The sequence below is a fragment of the Lepidochelys kempii genome, chromosome 27 (assembly GCF_965140285.1).
Source record: "Lepidochelys kempii isolate rLepKem1 chromosome 27, rLepKem1.hap1, whole genome shotgun sequence".
Classification (NCBI taxonomy): Eukaryota; Metazoa; Chordata; order Testudines; family Cheloniidae; genus Lepidochelys; species Lepidochelys kempii.
The window spans coordinates 2424802-2446022 of NC_136406.1; the positions used below are offsets into that span (position 1 = coordinate 2424802).

Below are 21221 nucleotides of genomic sequence, written 5' to 3' on the forward strand. Positions count from 1 at the left end.
GGGCAATGAGGGGCAGGGGTTCTGGGGGCGGTCAGGGAGAAAGGGTGGTTGGATGGGGCAAGGGTCCCAGGGGGGCAGTCAGGAGTGAGAGGAGGGGTTGGATGGGGTTGCGGTGGGCAGACAGGGGTGGGGGGTCTAGGGGCTGTCTGGGGACAGGGAGGGATGGATAGGGCAGGGGTCCCGGGGGGACTGTCAGGGGGCAAGAAGCAGGGGGGGTCAGATAGGGGGCGGGGGCCGGGCCATGCCTGGTTATTTGGGGAGGCACAGACTCCCCTACCTGGCCCTCAACAATTTTGGAAACCCGATTTGGTCCTCAGGCCAAAAAGTTTGCCCACCCCTGTTCTAGACCAAGAGCCTAGTGGTAGCCTACCTGGATGATATCCTCATCTTTTCAGAGGACTAAAACAGACTGACCAGCACATCTGTGGCTTTGTGGATATGGGGGAAGCAGTGGATGTGATATATCTTGACTTCAGCAAAGCTTTTGACACGGTTTTCCACAGTATTCCTGCCAGAAAGTTAAAGAAGTATGGGTCGGATGAATGGACTATAACTGGGATCGGCAGCCTTTCAGAAGTGGTGTACCAAGTCTTCACTTATTCACCCTAATTTAAGGTTTCACGTGCCAGTCATACATTTTAACATTTTTAGGGGGTCTCTCTCTATAAGTCTATAATATACAACTAAACTATTGATGTATGTAAAGTCAATAAGCTTTTTAAAATATTTAAGAAGCTTCATTTAAAATTAAATTAAAATGCAGATCTTATCAGTTTAATGTGATCCTTGCCCTTGCTTTTCCTTGCTGAGTTTTCCAATGTCTGGCACGTATTTGGATACTTTAAGCTCGGCACACAGGCTTCTGAGTGATCAATTGTTAACTGGCTCTGAGAGGGACGGAGGACAGATTTCATGTGTGAAAATACGGTATGTGGATCCAAATGCTGAAAGCATTTCAAACCAATTTTCTTCAAACAGTTAAATTTCACTGGCAGGGATGTCCAGCAGGTCAGAATAGAGGCCTCATGATCTCTCTCGGTAGGTTCAAGTGCACTCCACAGATCTCCAAACTTTGATGCCCACAATTCTGAGCTTTTTAACTGAATGAGCTGCATTTCGAAATCTTCAACACCCATCCACTGATATACAGACAAATCCAAGTCGCTTTCATTGAACTTTTCAGGTTTAATTAGAAAAGAAAGCACTGGGCCAAATCGCTGGAAATCTTGAAATCTGTCAGAAAATTCTGATTCCAGTTCTTGCGTGTACATTCCAATCTCATTGACACTGACAGTGCAACGTGTTGATAGCTCTTTTATGTGTTGGATGTAGTGGAAAGTCGAAGTTCGAATATCCCGAGAAAAAACTGCTAAACAACAAATGCCTTCCAGGCTTCATAAAGATCCAGAACCGTTTGCCCTGCACCCTGGAGACAGAGGTTGAGTTCGGTTAGGTGAGTGGTGATGTCAGTTAGAAACATGAGCTTACACAGCCATTTGTCATCATCCAGTTCGGTGTAGTTTTGTCCTTTTTCCAACAAAAAGGCCTTGATTGTATCAAAACAGTTTACAAAGCGCATCAAAACCTTGCCATGACTTAGCCACCGAATGTTGTTGTAAAGTGGAATGAAGTGAGTTTTTTACCCATGAAAGCTTACACCCAGATAAATCTGTTAGTCTTTAAGGTGCCACCAGACTCCTTGTTGTTATAAGCACTGCCCATCTCTTCTAGCTGTGCTTGAAACTGTCTGAGTCAAAGCAGACCGAGCAACAAGGAAATTCACAATTCACACCACTATATTCATCACATTATTAAGCTCTGAATTAGAAATTTTAGCACACAGGTTTTCTTGATGGATGATACAGTGAAATTTGACCATCAGGCGGCCAATTTGATCTTCAAGTAATGTTACAAATCCCTTCTGTTTTCCAGCCATGGAACACAAAATATTTTTCTGTTGTCAACTCCTTGTTCTTCAAAATGGTTTACAAAAGTTTCCGCTATATCTTCCCCCTTTGTTGTGCCATGCACGGGTTTTAGGCAACAAAGTTCCTCTTAGATTTCATCGGAAGCACAATATCTTGCATCAACTGCCAAACATGGAATGTTGTTTATATCCATGCTCTCATAAACTGCAATGCTAAACACTGCTGTATCTTTGAATGCAGTCGTCTGCTTTTCATTAATGTTTTCTGCCATTTCGCTTATGCGTCTCTCAACTCTTCTGGCAGAGACAGGAAGTTCTTTTATTCTAGATACGATCGTATCTTTATTTGGCAAATCATTGAACAAAACCTCCAAACTGCTGAGAAAAATTTCTTTTATATATTCCCCATCTGTAAACTGCTTTCTGTTTTTTGCAATGCACTGTGCAATCTTGCAACTTCCTTCTGTAGCTTGATTTTTACTTACACTTAAACATTTAAAAACACTGCTTTGCTTCGCATATCCTGCTACTGCCTTTTTGATCGATTCAGTCTTGTCTGCTTCATCAAGAAAGGTTTTCTCATGCTTCGTTTGAAAATGTTGTCGAACACTTGATGTGCAACAAACAACACTTTCACAACAGAAAGCACAAACAGCACAGTCCTTCTCTTGGATAAATCCAAATGTGTCTGTCCAAGAAGGCTGAAATGAACGGACATCTAACTTTGCTTTCTTAGGAACTGAGATTTTGTCAATTGTTTCCCTCAACTCTCAGTGGGGAAAAAAAAGGGCGACAGAGGGCATGCACAAGGTCAAAAGCAGTGCGCTGTTCCACGTGGCCTGATATAAGCATCAAATCAGGATTTAAAAATATCCTAGTGGCGCTGAAACAATTTTTAAGGGGGAGGTGTTGCTGAGCTGCACCCCCTCTTGACCCTGTCTGCACCCCTCACTGCCCCAGACCGGGGCCAGTGGGCCACAGCTGGGGGAAGCTGCAGAGTGCCAGGCCGAGGCCAGGAGCAGAGCCCCGAGCCAGCGACTGGGACCCTAGGCCGGCAGTGGAGCCCCCGGGACCAGTGGCTGGGACCGGCAGCGGGCTAAGCGGGGCCGGCGGATGGAACCCCGGCTGGCAGGGGGTTGGTGGCCAGTGCCCCAGGCCAGCAGCAGAGCTGGCTGGTGGCCAGGACCAGGGCAGTGTGAGTGCCACTGAAAATCAGCTCACATGCCACCTTTGGCACGCGTGCCATAGGTTGCTGACCCCTGGACTATAAGGTAGATAGAAAGCTGGCTAGATTGTCAGACTTAATGGGTAGTGATCAATGGCTTAATGTCTAGTTGGCAGCCAGTATCAAGCAGAGTGCCCCAGGGGTTGGTCCTGGGGACGGTTTGGTCAACTTCTTTATCAATGATCTGGATGATGGGATGAATTCCACCCTCAGCAAGTTCGCAGTTGACACTAAGTTGGTGGGAGAGGTAGATATGATGGAGGGTAGGGATAGGGTCCAGAGCGACCTAGACAAATTGGAGGATTGGGCCAAAAGAAATCTGACGAGGTTCAACAAGGACAAGTGCAGAGTCCTGCACTTAGGATGGAAGAATCCCATGCACCGCTACAGACTGGGGACTGACTGGCTAAGCAGCAGTTCACAGAAAAGGACCTGGTGATTACAGTAGATGAGAAGCTGGATATGAGTCAGGAGTGTGCCCTTCTTGCCAAGAAGGCTAACGGCATATTGGGCTGTATTAGTAGGAGCATTGCCAGCAGATCGAGGGAAGTGATTATTCCCCTCTATTTGGCACTGGTGAGGCTACACCTGGAGTATTGCGTCCAGTTTTGGTCCCACCACTACAGAAGGGATGTGGACAAATTGGAGAGAGTCCAGCGGAGGGCAACAAAAATGATCAGGGGGCTGGGGAACATGACTTAAGAGGAGACACTGAGGGACCTGGGGTTATTTAGGCTACAGAAGAGAAGAGTAAGGGGGGATTTGATAGCAGCCTTCAACTACCTAAAGGGGCGGTTCCAAAGAGGATGGAGCTCGGCTGTTCTCAGTGGTGGCAGAGGACAGAACAAGAATAAGAATGGTCTTAAATTGCAGTGGGGGAAGTCTCGGTTGGATATTAGGAAACTATTTCACTAGGAGGGTGGTGAAGCACTGGAATGGGCTACCTAGGGAGGTTGTGGAATCTCCATTCTTAGAGGTTTTTAAGGCCTGGCTTGATAAAGCCTGGCTGGGACGATTTTGTTGGTGTTGGTCCTGCTTTGAGCAGGGGATTGGACTAGATGACCTCCTGAGGCCCCTTCTAACCCTAATATTCTATTATTCTAGGATTCTATGATCTGGGCCATACCAGAGAGGCTCCAGCAACATGTCCTGTACACCAAAGCTGAAACGTACTCAAAAATCATGGAGCAGATCCTCAAGGAATCAATTCTGAAGCACTTAGAGGAGAGGAAAGGGATCAGGAACAGTCAGCATGGATTCACCAAGGGCAAGTCATGCCTGACTAATCTAATTGCCTTCTATGACGAGATAACTGGCTCTGTGGATGAGGGGAAAGCAGTGGACGTATTGTATCTTGACTTTAGCAAAGCTTTTGACACGGTCTCCCACAGTATTCTTGCCAGTAAGATAAAGAAGTATGGATCGGGTGAATGGACGATAAGGTGGATAGAAAGTTGGCTAGATTGTCGGGCTCAACGGGTAGTGATCAATGGCTCGATGTCTAGTTGGCAGCCGGTATCAAGTGGAGTGCCCCAAGGGTCGGTCCTCAGGCTGGTTTTGTTCAATAACTTCATTAATCATCTGGAGGATGGTGTGGATTGCACCCTCAGCAAGTTTGCAGAGGACACTAAACTGGGAGGAGAGGTAGGTACGCTGGAGGGTAGGCATAGGATACAGAGGGCCCTAGACAAATTAGAGGATTGGGCCAAAAGAAATCTGATGAGGTTCAACAAGGACAAGTGCAGAGTCCTGCATTTAGGACGGAAGAATCCCATGCACCGCTACAGACTAGGGACCGAATGGCTCGGCAGCAGTTCTGCAGAAAAGGACCTAGGGGCTACAGTGGACAAGAAGCTGGATATGAGTCAACAGTGTGCCCTTGTTGCCAAGAAGGCCAATGGCATTTTGGGATGTATAAGTAGGGGTATTGCCAGCAGATTGAGGGACGTGATCGTTCCCCTCTATTCGACATTGGTGAGGCCTCATCTGGAGTACTGTGTCCAGTTTTGGGCCCCACACTACAAGAAGAATGTGGAAAAATTAGAAAGAGTCCGGCGAAGGGCAACAAAAATGATTAGGGGACTGGAACACATGAGTTATGAGGAGAGGCTGAGGGAACTGGGGATGTTTAGTCTGCAGAAGAGAAGAATGAGGGGGCATTTGATAGCTGCTTTCAACTACCTGAAAGGGGGTTCCAAAGAGAATGGATCTAGACTGTTCTCAGTGGTAGCAGATGACAGAATGAGGAGTAATGGTCTCAAGTTGCAGTGGGGAAGGTTTGGGTTGGATATTAGGAAAAACTTTTTCACTAGGAGGGTGGTGAAACACTGGAATGGGTTACCTAGGGAGGTGGTGGAATCTCCTTCCTTTGAGGTTTTTAAGGTCAGGCTTGACAAAGCCCTGGCTGGGATGATTTAGTTGGGGATTGGTCCTGCTTTGAGCAGGGGGTTGGACTAGATGACCTTCTGAGGTCCCTTCTAACCCTGATATTCTATGATTCTATGATTTGACTAGACCTCCCTGGTGTTCCTAGGTACATCCTCTCCACAGAGGGTATCCAATAGATCCCCAAAACAGAGAGATTGTCCATGACTGGGTGCCCCCATGGAGTGTCAGAGGTATGATGATTCACAGGCTTCACAACCTTCTATCGGTGCTTTCTCAGACTTCTTGAGGCACATACCACCCCTTATAGCCCTCTTCTAAATGCCCACCAAGTTCACCTGGACATCTGAGGCTCAGCTCTCTTTCTAGTGATTCAAAGCTCCTTTCATTGAGGGTCCCACAGTGGTACACCTAGAACTACCCTGCTCATTTGTAGTACAAGCTGATGCATCCAATGTGGCTTCTGAGGCAGCACTCTCCCAGAGCCACAGGCCCCAACACCTACTGCATCCATTTGCCTACTATTCTCTGAATCATAGAATTATAGAATATCAGGGTTGGAAGGGACCACAGGAGGTCATCTAGTCCAACCCCCTGCTCAAAGCAGGACCGATCCCCAATTAAAACATCCCAGCCAGGGCTTTGTCAAGCCTGACCTTAAAAACTTCAAAGGAAGGAGATTCCACCAGCTCCCTAGGTAACGCATTCCAGTGTTTCACCACCCTTTTTTCCTAATATCCAACCTAAATCTCCCCCACTGCAACTTGAGACCATTAGTCCTTGTTCTGTCATCTGCTACCACTGAGAACAGTCTAGAGCCATCCTCTTTGGAACCCCCTTTCAGGTAGTTGAAAGCAGCTATCAAATGCCCCCTCATTCTTCTCTTCCGCAGACTAAACATCCCCAGTTCCCTCAGCCTCTCCTCATAACTCATGTGTTCCAGTCCCCTAATCATTTTTGTTGCCCTCCGCTGGACTCTTTCTAATTTTTCCACATCCTTCTTGTAGTGTGGAGCCCAAAACTGGACACAGGACTCCAGATGAGGCCTCACCAGTGTTGAATAGAGGGGAACGATCACGTCCCTCAATCTGCTGGCAATACCCCTACTTATACATCCCAAAATGCCATTGGCCTTCTTGGCAACAAGGGCACACTGTTGACTCATATCCAGCTTCTCGTCCACTGTAACCCCTAGGTCCTTTTCTGCAGAACTGCTGCCGAGCCATTCGGTCCCTAGTCTGTAGCGGTGCATTGGATTCTTCTGTCCTAAATGCAGGACTCTGCACTTGTCCTTTTTGAACCTCATCAGATTTCTTTTGGCCCAATCCTCTAATTTGTCTAGGGCCCTCTGTATCCTATGCCTACCCTCCAGCGTACCTACCTCTCCTCCCAGTTTAGTGTCCTCTGCAAACTTGCTGAGGGTGCAATCCCCACCATCCTCCAGATGATTAATGAAGTTATTGAACAAAACCAGCCTGAGGACCGACCCTTGGGGCACTCCACTTGATACCGGCTGCCAACTAGACATCGAGCCATTGATCACTACCCGTTGAGCCTGACAATCTAGCCAACTTTCTATCCACCTTATCGTCCATTCATCCGATCCATACTTCTTTAACTTACTGGCAAGAATACTGTGGGAGACAGTGTCAAAAGCTTTGCTAAAGTCAAGGAACAACATGTCCACTGCTTTCCCCTCATCCACAGAGCCAGTTATCTCGTCATAGAAGGCAATTAGATTAGTCAGGCATGACTTGCCCTTGGTGAATCCATGCTGACTGTTCCTGATCCCTTTCCTCTCCTCTAAGTGCTTCAGAATTGATTCCTTGAGGACCTGCTCCATGATTTTTCCAGGGACTAATGTGAGGCTGAGTGGCCTGTAGTTCCCAGGATCCTCCTTCTTCCCTTTTTTAAAGATGGGCACTACATTAGCCTTTTTCCAGTCGTCTGGGACTTCCCCCAATGGCCATGAGTTTTCTAAGATAATGAAGCTGTCCTCCCGGAAAAAAATACAAGATTCTCAACAAAGAACTACTCACAATCAGGTTCAGGTTTGAGGAGTGGTGCCACTACCTTGAGGGGGATGGGAGAGGGGGGCAGTATCCAATACAGGTATACACAGACCACAAGAACCTTGAATATTTATACAAGACCAAAGCCCTGAACCAAAGACAGCTCTGTTGGGCACTATTCTTTTCCCATTTTGATTTCACCACCACGTATCAATTAGAAACCAAGAATGGCAAAGTGGGTGTCCTATTGCGCAAGGGGGAGTACTGCAAGGAGGAAGAAATCCCTACCTGGGGAAAAGTCCCTCCTCCTGAAACCCCGTAACTTCCTCAGTGCTGCAATGCAACAGCATCTCCTTACTCTGATCTGGCTGGCTTCTGAAAGTGACCTGCTGGCTCAGAAGGTTGCAGCATCCCCAGAGCAACCCGGAAGTAATACCAAGAGACTGCATACCATGATAGATGGAATAAGATATGTTAGCTGCTGCATCTACATCCTGTAAAGGTGCCCCTGGTTAGAAGTGTTCCAGATATGCCATGATGCCCCCAGTGTGCCATTCCAGTCTCTCTAAAACCTTATGTCTAACCTCTCGCCTCTTTTGCTGGCCCAGGAGGTAGACGAATATTTGGACCAATGTCAACTCCTGCGATATACATGTTCATGCCAAAGTTCTGTGCATAAAACCTTTCAGCACCCTTATGCTCCTAGAAACCCCCTTTCAACCCTAGAGAACAACCACCATGGACTTTATCAAAGAACTCCCTGAATTGAATGGATATATCACTATGCTCATGGAAATAGACCTGTTGACACTTCATCCCTTGCACCCAACTGCCCAGAGCCACAGCTCAACTTTTGTTTGCACATGTCTTTCATCCCTGACCACATAACATCTGACAGAGGTTCCCAGTTCATCTCCAGGTTTTGGTGTGAGATTCTCCAACTATTAAACATCCGTATCTGCATGTCATCTGTGTACCACACCCAGCCAAACAGAGTAAACCAAGTGCTGGAGTGTTGTTTCAGTCCACTATCTTCCCGTATGCCAAGTTCGCATATAACAATACTGACCATGTTTCCACAAGTCAAAGCCCCTTTTTCACCAGTTAGGGATTTCATCCCATACTCCCAACTGCCTCCCACACCTCAGCAGCCTGTGATATGGTCCAGCAAATCCACCGTCTCCAGGAAGAACTCAAGGAATACCTGGCAGAGGCAAAGGAAGCCTACAAGTGATAGGAAGATCACCAGAGACAGGCAGACACAGAACTCAAGGTAGGCCAGGAGATTTGATTATCCACCAAACATCTTCACACCGACCATTTCATAAAGGAGATCACTGATATCTCAGACTGTTTCAGATTTGCCAACTAATTTACTCCATCACTGTTAAACTCCGCTTGCTGAGTCTGCTCAAAATACACCCTGTTTTCCATATCTCCCTTTTGAAACCATTCAACAAAAACCTGCTTCCCAGCCAAACACATCCCCCCTCTCCCTGGGCCATAAGGAATACCTAGCCTGGGTCATTCAGCGCTCCAAGATGAAGTGGGGTAAATCATGGTATCTTGTGGACTGGGATGGGTACAGTCCTGAGGAGCAGTCCTGGGAACTGGCTCAACATGTACATGTCATAGAAGCATTTCACAAAAGTCCAGCAATTCCCCAGGGCAGCCATGATGTAAGGAGCAGCAAACCTGGGTCTGCAGATTCTCCAGGGAACAACCACTTCCATGCTAGCATCAACAGCTGTGGTAGTGGAAGCACTTGGCAGGTCATGAGCCTTAGTGGCCCACACCCTAGGACATGCCACCCATGGTGGGCCTAACTGACAGGCCATTCCTGATTGGCCCATACATACTACTTAAGCCTGGGGTGGCTACAGGAAATTTGTCTGTGCAAATAGGTGGTTCCCCAACTAGCTGCTGGTACAGACCCTGCTTCCGTGCACTGCTTCTGGTTCCTGACCTGGCCTTTTCCCTCCTGGCTCTGCCGCCTGCTTTCTGACCCAGCTTTGTCTCCTGCTTCTGACTGTGACCTCAGCCTTATCTCCCGGCCCCGACTCTCGACTCCTGACTTGGCCTTGGCTCCTGAGACTGGCCACTGGTTCCTAACCTCAGATTGACCACTACTCCAATTCCTGAAGTCTGGCTCTGGCTCTATAGAATCATAGAATCATAGAATATCAGGGTTGGAAGGGACCCCAGAAGGTCATCTAGTCCAACCCCCTGCTCAAAGCAGGACCAATTCCCAGTTAAATCATCCCAGCCAGGGCTTTGTCAAGCCTGACCTTAAAAACCTCTAAGGAAGGAGATTCTACCACCTCCCTAGGTAACGCATTCCAGTGTTTCACCACCCTCTTAGTGAAAAAGTTTTTCCTAATATCCAATCTAAACCTCCCCCACTGCAACTTGAGACCATTACTCCTCGTTCTGTCATCTGCTACCATTGAGAACAGTCTAGAGCCATCCTCTTTGGAACCCCCTTTCAGGTAGTTGAAAGCAGCTATCAAATCCCCCCTCATTCTTCTCTTCTGCAGGCTAAACAATCCCAGCTCCCTCAGCCTCTCCTCATAACTCATGTGTTCCAGTCCCCTAATCATTTTTGTTGCCCTTCGCTGGACTCTCTCCAATTTATCCACATCCTTCTTGAAGTGTGGGGCCCAAAACTGGACACAGTACTCCAGATGAGGCCTCACCAATGTCGAATGGCTCTAGCTACTAGGCTGGCCGCCTACGACCCAGCTCTGACGTCCCTTCAGTCAGAGGCTGGACAGTGCTCTGGAGAAGGAAGGTTTACATCCCTCCCCAAGCTTCTAGGTGCTCCGTCCTCGCTGACAGAGCGGTGGGAGTTCTCCCTATCTCTGACCGTCCAGTGCTCTTGGAACCCTACTAAAGCTCTTGTCCTCAGAAAACGCACTTGTGCTCTGTCCCCCCGCCATCCCCAAACTATGCGCTCCACATGCACAGGACACCAAGAGCAGGGCTGCAGGGGAAGTGAGTGGAGACAGGGTATGGCCATCAGAGCACAGGACCAAGATGGAGTATCACGCGAAACAGCCCCAGGCAGCATCATGGTGCCAAGAACCAGGGGCCGGCATGCAGTCGATGCTCCAATGGTGACATTCCTATGGACCATCACTTGGTTCCACTGTATTGGCTGGGTACTCCGCCATCAGCCACTTGAGCCTGGTTGTAGCCCAGCACTGCTCAGCCTGGGAAGAGCATGGCACAGAGCTCTGTTGTGTGCACTGAGGAGCTGATTGGGTCTAATTCGCCTCAGGGAGTGGAACAGAGATTGTTCACTGTGCCCCGGGCTCAGCAATAACAACCATCTCCTTTGCTCTCACTGGATCCAATTCCACCCTGCGGTAAGTGGGGCGACAACTTTTGCAGTCAGTAGAGATGCACTTGCTTAGACAAGGTCTGCAGGCTTCAGCTGGGCACCTGCAAGGATCAGGAAGGATTCCTCCCTCCCCATCCCATGCACAATGGGCCAGATACGTTTGGGTTCTTTTGGCCTTCCTCTGGAGAATTGGGGATTGGCCACAGCTGGCGACAGGACACCAGACGGGGTGGGCCAGTACTCTGAGATGGTTCAGAAAATCCTTTGCCTAGATGCCTAGCTGGGTCGTGCTCACATGATCAGGGGCAAACTGAGCTGCTAGATCTGAAGTCAGGAGGAATTTTCCCCAGAGCAGAATGGAGGGATATTCGGGGAGAGAGGGGAAAGGGTACCTTCCTCTGGAGCCTGGGGCATGGATTGACTGCAGGGATCATCAGATATATCTCACCTAGTCCATTCCCAGGTCTCTGCTGGTGCTGCACAACTGCTCACTGTTGTGAGGACTGAAATGCTTTAGTCTAGCTAATGTCATTGAGCTCAGAACATGGGGAACAAAGTGAAATGTAACGGCCTGTGCTATGCAGGGGGTCGCACTGGATGATCTAATGGTCCCCTCTGGCCTTAAACTCTATGAAGTAATGGCCCTCGGTGTTGTATCCATCTCAATCACATTTCATGTCAAATTCATCCCTGGGGCAGCTTCACAAGCTGCTGTGGGCTGTGTTGAATTGGGCCCTTAGGGTTGAAGGCTGTGGCAAGCCTGCCACCTGTTTGCCACAAAGAATGCAGAGCCAGCCCCAAATCACTGGGATCCTCTTCTTTCTGTAGGAAGCTTCACTGCACCAGGAATTCCATCCACATCCACTTCTTCACCTCCTTCATAATGCGGGGAGCTGCCGTGTTCATCAAAGACTCCGTGCTCTTCGCGGATGAGTCCATCAATCACTGCACCATGTCAACGGTAAGAGGGTGCTCAGCAGATGGGGTTGGCTCCTTCCAGGGCCAGAGCTGGCATGGTGCTCCCACATCAACCTGCTGGTAAACAGGTGCAGAGAAGAGCCCATGTGAACCTTTTCCTCTCTCCCTCGCTAGGTGAACTGCAAAGCGGCCATTGCCTTCTTCCAGTACTCAGTGCTGGCCAACTTCTACTGGCTCCTCGTGGAGGGGATGTACCTGCAAACACTGCTGCTGTTCACCTTCACCTCTGACAAGAGGTATTTCTGGTGGTACACCCTCATCGGCTGGGGTGAGTAAAGCGAATGCTCATGAAATGCACTAAACCCGGGATGTCCATAGCGAGGACCATTAAAGAAGGACCAAAGGTTCTAGGAATCTTCCCAGAGCAGCCCATTAGCTGACAATTGTACACCAAAGCAGAGCTGAAACTTTTTTGTACAAAACTTTTATTCAGGGGAGAGAAAAAAATGCAGATTTGGCAATGCCAAAATGTCTTGTGAATTTGAGTCATTTTTGGTTCAGCCTGAAATGTTTTCCCTGACTTTTTTTTTTAATTTCCCATGAGCCAAAAAAAATCTGTTGTTTGCCTGCTTCTCTACCAAAGGTGGCTCCTGCCACTGAATCTTTGTCACATGCCTTGTTAGACTGGTTCCACTGAAGGAAGCAGAGCAAGGGATGGGCCAGTGACTAGGGGGCTAGTCTGAGACTCCAGAGAGCTGGGTTCAACTCCTTGCTGTGTCTCTGCATTGTGTGGTCTCTTTGGGTCTTAGTTCCCCACCTGTGTATAAGGATAATAGCCTTGCCTCATAGGGGACTTGTGAGGTGTATGTATAAAAACTCTGTTAATTAGGGGGGCATGTAATTATCTAAATAGAACAACTGGTGTTATGTCATTGGTTTCCATCGAGCCAGGGTTTCTCCCTGGATCTTTGGAGCAAAGATATTTGTAAACCGTCTAGCAACTGGGACCCCTGGATGCTGCCATAATGTATGAGTTCTCTTCTGGAGACAGCCCACCTTTCTTTAGGTTGACTGTTTTTTCACAGGGTGGGCTAGGTGTGGGCCAAACCCACTGGCTGGAGCTGGTGGGGGAAAATGGCGGGGGGAAACAGTTTCACAAAAATATTTGAAATGCTGAAGTTGGTTTTGCTGCAGGGAGTCTAAAATGGGCCCACTTTTTGTTTTTCATGACATTTTTGTATTGACATTTTGATAGAAATTGTTATTGAAATATTTCGCTTGTTAAAGAATTGATAAATGAAAAATGTCCATGATGATTTTGAAAAAAGCGTAGACAAAGAAGTCACTAAAATTGTCATGCAAACCAGACAGCATTGCTAATGGTGACAATCTATCACAAAGAATTTGGTAAAAGGCTGTTTTTTCAATGAAAAAAACCTTTTGTTCTAAAACCTTCAAGCCCCACTCCTGACCCAGCACAACAAAGGACCCAGGTGCTGCTGGAGGGGATGTAGTACATCAAGGGCCTGTGTATAGGGCAGGGTCACAGCGGGGGTCAGGACAGATGAAAATACTGCAGATTTTTCAGCCACCAACCATCTGAAGATCTCAACATGCTTCACAAAAGAAGATCAGAGTAGATGGATGGGTGTGTGTGGGGATGGATGGGGCAGGCGAGCGTATGGGGATAGGTAGATGAATCCCATGTTCAGCATCATGGACAGAGGAGCATGCAACTGCTAACAGGAGAAGATGCAGCTGCTGGGATCAGAGCCAGGAGCTGTGTGCAGGGCCAGGGTTAGGTGCCTCATACTGGATCAGGTGGAAGGACAAGCACAGAATGGTTCAGCAATGAGTCACAGGACAAGTCAGTGGGACAACCCCTCCGCTCCTAAGTCCCAGCTTCTTGCTCTAACCACTGGACCATGCTGTCATGTCTGAGTCCTTTCATGTATCGCTGCCTTTTTTGATTGGGTGGTGGCTGCCTGGCATCGTGAACCTCTTCTGCCAGCTCCCCAGTGGTCGGCACAGCCATCAGCAGGAAGAGTGTACCTCCACGTCATCCTGCCCACGCATGCCCCACCATGTCCCATGCCTCCACACCAAGAGGCTCAAGCTTTGAGCAGTGTGGGAAGCATTCCCTGAGCAACAAGTTCCCTGACACCAGGTCTGCGGTGGGCAGAGGGGGGCGGGAGAGCCTCTCTCCCAATGGAGATGGAAGTGCTGTGAATTTGTCAGGATCTGTTATCCGTGCTGGGTTGGGGGGCGTGTGGCATGGCAGCTCCCTGCTCAGTCATGGTAGGACTCCGCCACCTGTGGGAGAACAACTGGCCTCTTTCCTTGCAGGCGTACCTCTGCTCTTTGTGAGCTTGTGGATCTTCGCCCGGCTACAATACGACAACCATGGGTAAGAACCGCCCAGCGCCCAGCCCCTTTATCTAGGGGCATCATTGAAACCTGTGCGTCCCAAATGAGCTCAGGTCCCGTGGGGCATGACTGGAGCCAGATGAGCGACATGGAGCCTCCAGGTCTAGAGAGCAGCCATTACACACCCCAGGGGTGGGGGTGCACTGCTCCAACAGCTAATCCAGGGGGGTTTCCTGCTCTGACAGCTAAAAACTGATTTCTGTTGTCAAGAGGAATGTCCCCCAAGACCCCCCCCCCCCAGCCTGATCCAGCATTTCAGAGACCATGCCAAGGCTTCTAAGTCCTGTGCATGAGATCCTGGTCTCGCTGGGCAACCTACCAGCCTAGATCCAAGATCTGGGGCTAGTCCAAGTACTCTAATGTAGGCATTGCTTGGACATAGCTCAGGCTAGAGCTTGGGCTCCGACACCTCCCCGCACCTCCAAGGCTTTGGAGCCTGAGCCACAGCATCTAGACAACTGTTTTTAGAGCACTAATGTGAACCTGTGGGCCCGGGCTGGGACGCTTGCTGCTAGGTGCATTGTAGACCACTGAAGCCAATGAGGGCTTTGTTAACAGACTTCAATGGGGCCAGCATTTCACCCTGGGCTCCTGCCACCCCAGCGCGACCATGGATCCTGGGGGCTGCCCAAACTGACCAGCAGAATGAAGGAAGGGAGGAGAGAGGGACAACGCTTTATTAGTCTCTATTTTCTGTTCTGGTGGTGCCCACAGGCCCCAGTCAGGATCAGGCCCCATCATGATGCGCACTGTACACACAGGCATACTAGGGACAGCGTCCCAGCCTCGAAGCGTTGCAAAGCTTTGTAGTTAGAACATGGGCACTCATTTAAACTTGCTGGGCTGGTTTTTCATGTAATCTCAGCCCCTTTATGCCGTGCTGGCCATGTGAGAATGAATTAAAGTACCAGCGCAGTGTCAAGGGGCTTCCCTGAAAAGAAGACCCTGGCCTGTACAGCAGGGATAACGCTGGTCTACCTCGCGGGGTGATTGTGGGGATCCACTAATGACTTTTGAGAAGAAGGGCGCTTGAGATGGACTAATAGCTATTCCGCTATAGCAGTGCCCGTCAGATTCCCTGTGTAGACAAGCCCTAAGCAGTACTGCTAATGGACTGGCCCCATATTACTTTCCCAGGGGGCTGGGCTGCCTTTTCACACCTGAACCTTTGGTTTTATGGTGAAAAAATTGGCAACGTGAAAATGACGTGACTCTCCCGGCAGTTTAGCTAGATGGTCATGCCCACTCCTCAGCCCATTGCCAGTGGTGGCCATGCCTACCTCCCTGACCCTTCCCCCACTCATTTCAGACCCAGCCCCTCCCTTTCTACCACTTTGTGACAGCTCATCTCGCCATGTTTCATGTTTCTTGCCTCTCTAACATTCCTAGTTGTCCTGGGTCGGGCTTGGAGGGACTTTCCCAAGTGTTGACAGTGTCATCATGAGTGGAGCCCTCTCTTCCTCCTCCCACCTCCGCCAAATCATGAAATTGGCTAAAAAATAGTGAGGTTTTTAAAAAAGATTCACTTGTGTGTTTTGTTCTGTCTGAGTTTTGAACTCCCCCCTCCCCTCCCGTGTGTGTGACAATTACTCCACCACCAACTCACAAACGGATAGCGTGCAAGGCAATTGTGGCTCCCACTGCAGGAGGTCTCACTGTAGGGCCCAACACAGATCTCACTGTGCCGGCACTACATGCGGGCACATGCGCACACACAGACACAGACAGTCCCTGCCCTGAAGAGCTTACAGACTTGTGCAAAACATGGCGGCGACTTTGCAGCATGATGGATAAGGCTGAGAGTTGTCAGACTCATACAGGGGCCACCAAACAGCCATTAGCTGGGAACGGCTGCTAACCATTACTGAGCTGGACTGGATTCGGGCTGGCGACTGACAGCTGAAAGGCTCTGTAGCTCGTTAGCAGCACCCCGAGGCATCCAGAACAGCGTGAGTGTCAATATTAGCTCCAAAATCACATGGAGGCTGGAGCTGTTCGCGTGAACCCCTGCCGCAGGGAGCAAAAGCACAATGAGTTGGTAATGCTTCTGTGCTTTCCCTGCTCTCTCCTAGGTGTTGGGATGACTATGCCAGTCTGTACTGGTGGGTGATCAAGGCCCCCATTCTCTTTGCCATCTTCGTGAGTATGCCGCAGGGTGTTTCGCTTTGTAAACGCGCAGGTTGCCAGGCGAGTGCCGTGAGAAGGGATGGGCAGCCTGCCTGGGAGGCTGGGATACCTGCAGGGAGATGGAGGAGTCCAGCCTGTGGGTTTTGGGAATGTTGTCGGGTGGTCAGTTCTATTTCGAGGCTGAGACAAACCTTCTCTTCCTTTTGCAAGATGAACTTCCTCATATTCCTGAATGTGATCCGAATGTTAGTGCAGAAGATTCGATCCCCTGACGTTGGCAAAAACTACAAGCAGCAGTATATGTAAGCAAAGCGTTAACACTCTCTGCTCCAGTAGTCTGGGCCCCTTTCCCAGGCCGGATAAACCACTTGACTCAGTGACCATGTCAATGGTCTGGTCCCAGGAAATTTGATCCTTTCTCCTGCATAGCACTTAGGCCTGGCTTGGCCAGCCAGGGTCCTTCCCAAGGATTCACATTTCACCAGGCCAGTGGCTGTTATGCTTGGGTGCTATACAGGGTGTGATTGATGTGGGGTTGGGGTGTCATATGGGGTGTGATTGTATGACACCCCAACCCCATGTCAGAGCTTTCCAAAGCTTGCAGAGTAGAGCCAGATCCCTAGTTTGTATCAGTATTGACTACAGTGGAGAGGCACCAATTTATATATCTGTCCCCAATCATTTACTGTCATGGATTCAGGACCAGAATAGAAAATGCCAAGTGAGAGTAACCACAGTAGGTGCTATCCAAAGAGGGAGGCTTTGTGATGGGGTCTGTCATCAGCTCATAAAACCAGGTGCTTTGTCAGGACCCCCATAGATCCCCAGTGCTGCCTGGAAACTTTGGGCCACAAGGTCTTAAAAAACCTGCCCTAATGCCACATGAAGATTAGATAGTTAAATCACCAACTCTCATAGACTCATAAGACTGGAAGTGACCTCGAGAGGTCAACTAGTCCAGTCCCCTGCACTCATGGCAGGACTAAGGATTATCTAGACCATCCCTGACAGGTGTTTGTCTAACCTGCTCTTAAAAATCTCCAATGATGGAGATTCCACAACCTCCCTTGGCAATTTATTCAAGTGCTTAACCACCCTGACAGTCAGGAAGGTTTTCCTAATGTCGAACCTAAACCTCCCTTTCTGCAATTTAAGCCCATTCCTTCTTGTCCTATCCTCAGAGGTTAAGAAGAACAATTCTTCTTCCTCCTCCTTGTAACAACCTTTTATGTACTTGAAAATGGTTATCATGTGCCCTCTCCACCTTCTCTTTTCCAGAATAAACAAACCCAATTTTTTCAATCTTCCTGCAAAGGTCATGTTTTCTAGACCTTTAATCATTTTAGTCACCTTCTCTGGACTCTCTCCAATTTGTCCACATCCTTCCTGAAATGTGGTGCCCAGAACTAGACACAACACTCCAGTTGAGGCCTAATCAGCCTGAAAGGGCCCGATCCTGCATCCTTTACTCATGCAAGTAAAACGTGAAATGAGACTGCTCACATGAGAGAGTTGTAGGCCCCAAGTGGCCCCTGTAGCTGTAACATTTTCTACACTGTATTCAATACAGAATTTCCCAGAATTGTAAGCTATAATTTTGCTAAATCAAACCCAAACAAGGAAAGGCCCCATGGAGGACTGCAAATAGCTTATGTCCATGCCAGGTGTCATGCTCGAGCTCTCTGCTGGAGCTGTGTCAAGAAGCTGTAGTTAGAATATTGATACGGTACATTTTCCCCTCACTGTCTTTCTCCAAGTGTCTCCTTAAAACATCTCCCTTGGGAACCCATTTGACCCTCCTCATCCCTTGACATAAATGGTGTCAAACCCATTTAGAAAATGCAGAACCACCATGAGCTGAGTTAAGCAAGTGCACACCCTGATGGCAGTTACTATCGCCCTTCCTTCAGCCTCAGACCCTACTGTCCGTATGGGTCCATTTACACAGAGTTTTGGAGTAAGCCTCCTGATCTGGGTCAACAGACTTGGGCTAGTGGGGCTCATACTAGCACTCTGAAAACAGCTTTAGAGACGTGCTTTGAAGTTGTGGCTGGGGCTGGAGCTCGGGCGCTGAAGCTTAGGGAGAGGGGTGGCTAAGTTGTTCCAATGTTTAATTATCCTCCTGTTAAGAAAATTGCACCATATGTCCAGTCTGGAATTGTCTAGCTTCAGCTTCCAGCCCCTGGAGCTTGCTCTGCCTTTGTCTCCTAGATTCAAGGACTTTTGACTTTCAGAAACTCACTATAGACCATCATCAAGTCACCTCTTAAGCTTCTCTTGGGTAAATGAAACAGACTGGGTGCTTCAGTCTTTTCCAGACCTAGAATCATCCTTGAAACTTTTGTTTGAACCTTTTCCCATTTACTAACAACCCCAGGTATGGGCATGGGCTTAAGTGCCTTTCTGAATTGGGGCCCAAAAGCCAGTCAGATTTGTAAAAGAATTGTGTGTTTTTGATAAAAGCGTGAAATTTGCCATAACCTTAGCGCATGACCTAATAAAGATCATAGAATATCAGGGTTGGAAGAGACCTCAGGAGGTCATCCAGTCCAACCCCTGCTCAAAGCAGGATCAATCCCCAATTTTTGCCTCATATCCCTAAATAGCACCCTCAAGGATTGAGCTCACAAGCCTGGGTTTAGCAGGCCAAAGCTCAAACCACTGAGCTATCCCTCCCAGATAGCAAGTCATCACCAACTCATGCCATGCCATGTTGGCTGTGGCAGCCATTTTAAATTCAGAATTCATTTTTTTCCCTACTGCTGTTTTTTTCTGATAGTGATCGTTTATTGAATTAAACCATTCCAGTGGGGTTTTATTTTTGGACATTTATACTCCTGTTGTCTTAGGTATCCTGAAAATGAAAGCAATGAATTGCAATGGCTTGAGATTATTAGTTCTTGATATTTTAGTACATACCCTGTAGCACATCACCAGGGAATATTTACTAAAATATTAATCATATAGAAAAATAACACAGAACATTTACGAGTTTCTGTTCACAAACTGAAAGTTACATTTCTCCTTGCCAATAACAATATTCTCTATTGATCTCGGTCTATCAGGATATTGCTGTGTCTCAAAGGTTGAAAAGGCAGTGTACGTAAACAGGCAGCCTAAAACAAAATAAGAAACAAGAAAGTCTCTTTCACAGTCTTCCGTATGTTCAAACATCACACTCCCCACCACAAGGGCACAGGGCAGCCAGCTCAGTGCTGCCTTGCCATGCTTGCACCTTGCTTGGCACCCCATTTTGCAGCCCCATTTTAGGAGTTCACGACAATAATCATGTGCTTCTGGGAGGGTTGTCCACAGTGGGCTCCATCCCTCAGTGCCCCCAGGCCATCTCCATTCCTTGGGGGAGGGGAGTTCAGGAGTCTGACCCCAGCAGCGTCCTGCTTGGTATGCAGCTCTCTCACTGCTGAACCAGAGCAGGTTTGGTCAGTGGAGGGATTCCATAGCTCTGCCCTTGTCTCAGCAGCGTTTGTGCCACTTGTCCTGTCATGCAGAGGCACCACAGGGCACTGCAGCAGAGACATTGTTCCGTCCGCTGTGGATTGTGGTGCAGCAGACAAACCCATGAAAGCAGGGGACAGACGCCTGCCAGGGTTCCTATGGAGATTTCTTTCCTCTTCCAGCAAAAGCAGATGCTGTGTCACAACCGGTATCATCATGAAACACTGGGAATGCCTTTGACTTGCTTAGGCCGAGTGAAGAAGCTGTCTCATGGGCAGGTACAAGTCCAATCCACAGTGCAGGGATCTGAGGTCTTTGCACATATGTGACAGCAAGGACTATGCCATCGGTGTCAACTGTGCATATGAGAACTGGAATACCTCTTTGACTGAATACAGGAGCAGCATTCTGCTTTTTGCTCCCTCGTGGTTGCCTGGGGAAAGGCTGGTCTTGTCACAGGCAGGGCTGCGGTGTACATAGAATCATAGAATATCAGGGTTGGAAGGGACCTCAGGTCATCTAGTCCAACCCCCTGCTCAAAGCAGGCCCAATCCCCAATTAAATCATCCCAGCCAGGGCTTTGTCAAGCCTGACCTTAAAAACTTCTAAGGAAGGAGATTCTACCACCTCCCTAGGTAACGCATTCCAGTGTTTCACCACCCTCTTAGTGAAAAAGTTTTTCCTAATATCCAACCTAAACCTCCCCCACTGCAACTTGAGACCATTACTCCCTGTCCTGTCCTCTTCTACCACTCAGAATAGTCTAGAACCATCCTCTCTGGAACCACCTCTCAGGTAGTTGAAAGCAGCTATCAAATCCCCATCTTGACCATCCGTGGCGATTAGCTCTTTACCTTCTACTGCTAACTGTGTAATAGACTATGCAAGGAAGCAGCAGATTCATTTTTATTTTCATCAATGCGCAGAAACTCTTGCCAGTTTTAGTGGTAGAGGGATGCAAGGCTTGGTGCTCCTCTTGACTCCCTTCTGATCTTGCTTCTGATCTGGACCTTGAGACTATGTGGAATGCAAACATCCCACCCTCCTGCAACACTGCAGTTGTGTCTTGAAGTAGGGAATAAAAATGTTCATAGCATCGTCATCAAATGTGTTGCTAGCAATGGGCTTCAACATCTTCACAAGAGCTGCCCCATCAAAAACTATGGCATCTACTGCCGGAGGCGTACCTTGCAGCTGAACTTAGCCCTTCCAGAATAGCCATCAGGTCAGACTGCTTGCCAATGTGTAGTTTGCCCATCTAAGACAATGAAAGGGAGCATGCCTGATTCTCACACTGAGAAATATCCCGGTGACCATCATGTGTTTGGCAAGGTATGTACAGGTCAGAAAAGGGGAGCAGTCATTTGTCAAGGAGGAAAACTGCAATTTGGTCTTGAGGTC

At 48.4% G+C, this 21221-nt stretch overlaps 1 pseudogene; it reads left to right on the plus strand.

Moving 5' to 3' along the window:
• The window catches only part of LOC140903742 (vasoactive intestinal polypeptide receptor 1-like), a 68219-nt pseudogene that overhangs the window by 41431 nt on the left and 5567 nt on the right, over positions 1–21221 (plus strand).